The 5,809-nt window shown below is 51.9% G+C and overlaps 1 long non-coding RNA gene across 3 annotated transcripts in view; it reads right to left on the bottom strand.

The window, feature by feature from the left end:
• The window catches only part of LOC102481129 (uncharacterized), an 11,536-nt gene extending 7,762 nt beyond the window's left edge, over nt 1–3,774 (bottom strand). The window contains exons 1-4 of one of the 3 annotated variants that reach the window (XR_334836.1): nt 3,551–3,774; nt 3,104–3,279; nt 2,907–3,004; nt 2,220–2,251 (exon numbers count right to left, since the gene is read on the bottom strand). This is a non-coding gene — a long non-coding RNA (uncharacterized LOC102481129). The remainder of the gene's footprint in view (nt 1–2,219; nt 2,252–2,906; nt 3,005–3,103; nt 3,280–3,550) is intronic. The other 2 variants (XR_001370509.1, XR_001370508.1) reach the window with 2 other exon arrangements.
• Nucleotides 3,775–5,809: the final 2,035 nt, after the last annotated feature.

Consider the following 5,809-nt stretch of genomic DNA (forward strand, 5'->3'; position numbering starts at 1 on the left):
ACACCCCCTAGCCCCGACCCCTACCCTCACGCCTTCCCAGTGCCTCTGCAGTTCATGTGTCCAGTGACAGGGGAGACCTGGGGGGAGGTGACAGGCAGGAGAGCCAGCCTGGGTCTCTATAAGGCACTCAGAGGGAAGGAAGCAGGCCTGTCTGGGAGAGCCCTGCACGGTGGAAGTGGCTAGAACTGGAAGGACTCGAGCAGGACATTGCAGGAGTGGGAGCGAGAGCGAGCCCTGGGGACACAGGATCCCTGTCCAGGGAGCAGGAACAGCCCGGAGGATGCAGGAGCATTGACGGGGAGTGGGAACGGGCCCTGAGGATGGACGCAGGAGCACCATCCAGGGAGTAAAAGCCCTGAAAAGCCTCCCGACCCCAAGGTGGCGACCACTGGAGGGCCCCTGGAAGCTCCCTGCTGGCTGCGCAGCCAAGACCTGGAGCACCTTCACTCCCCTGTCCCCAGACAGCAGTAGCACTTACACCCGTGCTGGGGGAGCTGCCCGCAGGCTCCGCCTCCCTCTCACTGTCCAGCTTCCAGCATGAGCCCTCACCCCCCGCGCGGCCACTTCACCCAGCTCCCGCTGCCGACCAAGCTGGAAGTGACCCCTGACCACGTCGCCTTCCCGGCCCTGGAAGCAGCATTCTCACTGGGGCTTATTTCCGTTCATCCGTGTGTCTGTTGTCTCCCTCTCTGGTGTGGGGTGTGCTAGATGGCTATTGGATTGAGAAAGAGCAGGGCCACAGGGGACACGAGCTTTCACAGCCTCGTCATCTTCCGAAACTTGGTCCCAGAAAGGAATGCCCTCTGGTGACCACAGAACCAGTTTGTGGTATTTTAAGGAACCACCAGGGGGTGCTGTTGCCACACTTTTTACTCCGAGTGGTTCTGTTTATTCCAAGGTCCACCGGGCTTCTGATGCCACTGAATAGGGGACCCCATGTGATTCCTCCTCCTCTCTTTTCACCCCACTTTCCCATGAGCATTAAAGGTGGCGACTTGGTAACAGACACTGGGAGCCAGGTGGCGACAGCGATAAGCTTCGTTTTTGGAACCAGCTCTGCAGAAGTGAAGGTAACAGGAACGGTTGGACCCAGATCTGAAAACCTCCAGTGGGCCTGCTTTCCTGGCTACAGATGGTCACATGCTTTTCCTTCTCGTGTTGCTTACAGCTGCTCTAGAAAATGGCACCCAGACTCCTGCGGGTCCCTGTGCTCAGTCCAGGCAGGCCCGGAGCCCTGCAGTTTCAAACTTGGCTGCATGCATGGGACCTGCCCCCACAGGGTTTCCAGAACACAGGATCCGGTGTGCTCCTCCTCAGTGTGGCTGTCTCCTGGTGGGCGAAACACCTGGGCTGAGCTTCCTGGCGATGCCATTTCTCCAGGGGAGGGGCCGTTGTTCCTGGAGCAGACCTGGCTCCCGGCTCCCTCCCCCACAAGCAGGCACTAGCGGAGCAGGGACCCCAGTGTTTCTCCCAAGGTTTTTGCAATGTAAGGTCCATCTACCATCTACGTTGTAATGGCCCCGAGAAAGCAGTAATGAAACAACAAGGACCATGAGTGAGGCCATCTGACCTCTAAAACTCACTCAGAGGAAAGACAAGCTTTTCCTTTCATCTGTAAGCTGTTTTGTAGCTGTGAGCTCAAAGACTCCAGGCGGAATGGCTCCAGACCCCGGAGCAGAAATTTGATTATCGAAGGCCTCGCCAGTCAAGAATGCCCAGGAGGTGATCACGCCCTCTCCAACCTATCACTGAACTGATCATGCGCCTGGGACCTCTGCCCCTAGTTTTGCCCTTAAAATCGCAGGTGGGGAACGTCTCCAGGAGACCGGGTCTTTTCAGCATGAGCTGCCCGCTCTCCTTGCTTTGCGCTTTGCAATAAAGCTGCACTTCTCTTCATCACACCGTGTGCCCGTGGTCTGGTTTTATAGTGCTTGGGCACACCTCATCTGAGTCCCCATCCCAGGGTGGCATCTCCCCCCCTTGGTTCATTTCACAGATGTCATTGTTAGTCAGTCTCCCCTTCCCAGCTCCCCCCCAGGGTCACATGGCCCCTAGGTTTGGAAAACAATGGGACTTGCAAATGGGACCTAAGCACTTCAGAGCTCTGAGAGGGGTGGGCTGGCTTACAGGACCTTGAGGAGCACTGCACTGCAGGTTTCCATCTAATCCAAATGGCCAGGGGAGGCTTCAGGAATTTTGTGTTAGGGGACCCAACTTACCCTCTTTTTCTTTCATTTGCATTATGCACTCCCTGGAGAGAGAGAGAACGCCTCTTCAGGGGGCTTGGCCACTGCAGTCCCTTCTGCACTTTCCTTTAGGGATTTTGGGCGCAATGCCCGAGGTGTCTTTCAAGCGGCTGGATCTGGGACTCAGACTGTGCAGTCGGCCATGTGGGATCCAGGTCCCACAAGCACCATGTGACCACCTGGGCCCGGCTTCTTTAGTAATAACCATGTGACTGGGGCCAGCAGGTGGTATAGTGGTTTAGGTGCTGGACTCCCACATGGCCGAGCACAGCTGAGTCCCAGATCCTGCAGCTTGAAACTCACAGCAGGCATTGTGTGCCTGAGTGCTCAAACTCCTGAGAGGAGAACGCAGAAGGGGTTGTGGCAGGGCCATCCCTTGGGGGCGACTTCTCACCTTCTGTCTCTCTGGTCAGCACCATGCCCTAAAGCAATAACCTCAACAATGAAAATAAAATAACCATGTGACTCCCTTGCATCTCCTGCCCCACCTCTGACCCTCAGAGCGGCTTTATTAGGTCGCTATCGCCAAGCCTCCACTGAGCATCTAAGATGGGACAACTACTGCAACAACCCCTCAGAACTGATGAGGGGCAAGTGAGGCGTCTAACAGAAAATGCCCTGAAAGAGGGAAATGTTAGCAGAGCGGGGAAAGTCTCTTACCCAGGAGGATGAGAGACGGAGCACAACGCTGCAGGACCGAGGCCTCGGGCTGGGATACAAACGTGTAGGTATTGTTATAACACCTGCAACGTAGTTTCCTGCAGTGCAAGTAACTCGTTTTGAAAGTCTTCCTAGGGCAGAGTCAGAGAAGGCGGCAGGAAATGAAAAAGGGTCCCTTGAGGTAAGGCGGGACTCACCTGGCTGCTACTGGCTTCAACAGCGGAGGAAGGAAGGCATGAGCCAGGCATGCGGGCACCCTCTTGAAGCCAGAAAGGGCACGGACTCTGCCCTAGACCCTCCAAGAAGGAGCACAGCCCTGCTGACACTTGACTGTAGCACACTGAGACTCCGGTCAATCTTCTGAACCTTAGAACTGCAAGACAGTTTATTTCTGTTTTGTCAAACCACGGAGCATGTTACTGCGCACTTTGGGGAAGGGACAGCGAGGGTTATTCTGAGTCAAGACCCCAGTGCTGTCACCCGGGTACGGGAAACACGGTAGCACCCAGAGCCCTGTGCTAGTGTCACTAGCCTCTTCTGTGAGCTGCCACCCATTTGGGAGGTGTCTATTTTTCTCTTTTTTGGGGTAATTTCAAGGAGTCCTTTACATGAGAATAAGTAAAGAAAGAAAGGAAACGTCGTACACTTCTTACGGGGCAAGCATCTTCTCCCAATCTGTGGTTAATCACGTTTCTCTCTTAATGACTGCTTTTCAGAGACCAAGTCTTCATCTTAGTGTAGCTAGGTCTTCCCTTCATGATTTGTCTATTTCGAACTTCCACGTGGATCATCTCCTTCTGCTTCGTAACGTCTCCTAGCAGTTGGTACACACCTCTGTTAACCCTCTCACCTTTCGTTGGTTCTAGAATGTTGGTACTCCACATGCATTCCAGAAGGTCACTTAGACTGGCCAAAGGCTGGCTGCTCTTCTCTCTCCATTGTCATCAGCCATCGTCTCTCCTGAGAAGTCACGTAAACACCCTCGACTGCTGCTCCTTTCAAGTTACTTCTTTTTGCCACCTCCAGTGCATTTCTAGACTTCGTCTTTGTCTCTCTTCAGCATTTTTACCATTACGTGCTCAGGTGCAGAAACGATGTGCAGACACATATGATATATATATTTATATGTACATGTATGTATGTGTATATGTATTTAAGTTTGGCTTAAAGTTAGACTTTCTTAAATGTGTGACTTAATATTCCACAGCACTTTTCTGCAGTTCTCTCATTCTCTCTAAATACTGTGTATGCTTCATTTTAATTTTCCTCTCTTGCCATCCCTCTCTGTTTCTGTCTCCCCTTTTTTCTTTATTTCCTCCATCAGGGGAAGGAGAGAATGAGCAAGAACCCTCATTAGGGTCCCGATGCCATAACCCACTCCCAGCTTTGTGGGCACACGTGCCCGAATATTCAAGAAGACTCCAGACGTGAACCCAGGACATTTCCATGCGAGTGTCACATTTTACTTCCGCACTACTATTGGCCCTTCCTCTCTGTCTCTGATTTTTTTTTTTTTTTTTTTTTTTTTGGAGAGGTTTTCACTATAGGGCACATGCGCTCGCCAGACAGACAGAGAGAGACAGAGAGACAGAAAGTGAGAAATCACCCCCAGGGGGGATGGTCACGCCGCAATCCCTTCTCCTCCATTCTCCTCTAGGGATCTTGGGCACACACGCACACGCGCCCAGCGTGAGTTTTAAGCCACCGGGTCTGGGACGCGAACCGCGGTCGACTACGTGGTCCAGCGACATAGCCATTACGCTAACTGCTGGTTCCTTCTGTCTCTGATTCTTGATAAGAAGAATCACTTTCAGCTAATTAAATTGAACAGAACTGAATTGTGCAAACAATGATTCATGAGTTGGGTAGCCCTCAGAGCCTGAAGGGGTTCGGAGAGCTGCCCTGCCGTGTGGGCAGGGGTCTGTAGAGACAGAGCACGTCAAGTGCGGGTTACAGCTCAGAGTTTGCCTGACTCGGCCTTGATCCTACCAGTCACAGCCTGTGATTGGCTGACACCTAGCTCCGTGTTACAAGATGCCCCTCCAAGTGAGGCTGCGAGTCTGTTCACACTGCCTCAAACTGCACTCCAGGTGTGGAGGCAGCTCAGGCCAAATGGAGTTCAACCCACTCCTGTATTTCCCATTATTTCGTCTTTCTGTGCTTCATTCTATTATTTTTTCTTTACCAGTCTTTAAGTTTCATATTTATCTTTTTAGATTTATCTATTTAAATTTTATTTTCTTTCTTTTATGAGAGAGACAGGGCCCCCTGCGAGGGTTTTGCTGCACTGTGACCCCTGGCCCTAGGCAGCCAGGACCGGGGCAATCCTGTGCACACCCAGTATGTTCAGAAGGACCCAGGGTCCCAACCCCCGCCTTCCCATCGGGCTCTAGCATTGTGCCGTGGCTGCTCGCCACCGTTACCACCATGGCTGGGCCCTGGCTTATCTGCTGTTACACACCCACTGAGGGTTAGAAGTTTTAAAAGCGGACTTTGTCATGTTCTCTACCCGAATTTGCAATATTGACTCTCGCCATCTTAAACATAGAGTAGGTCTTTCAAAAGTTTATGGAGAACACAAACTGTGAACAAGCTGCCTGCATTTCAGAATTAGTTTGCACCAAAATAAACTTTGTACTTTAATTTCATTTTCCTGTGAACTTTCTGGCACCTCGTCATACATGCGTGGAAATCCACAGTCCATGCCGATGCCTCCAATCTGGAGCCCCTGGAAGCCCGTTTCTATGACCTGGCTCCTCTTAGTTCGTTGTTTTGTTTTGTTGGTTTACTTCCTTGCATGCCTGTCATTTCTCATTGTGTATGGACCATCATTTTCAAGAAGTTGTTCACTAAAATGATTTGCGGACCAGGATATCATCTTCTTCCAGAAAGGGGTCATTCCT

Source organism: Tupaia chinensis, unplaced genomic scaffold, assembly GCF_000334495.1.
Source record: "Tupaia chinensis unplaced genomic scaffold, TupChi_1.0 Scaffold000292_1, whole genome shotgun sequence".
Taxonomy (NCBI): Eukaryota; Metazoa; Chordata; class Mammalia; order Scandentia; family Tupaiidae; genus Tupaia; species Tupaia belangeri.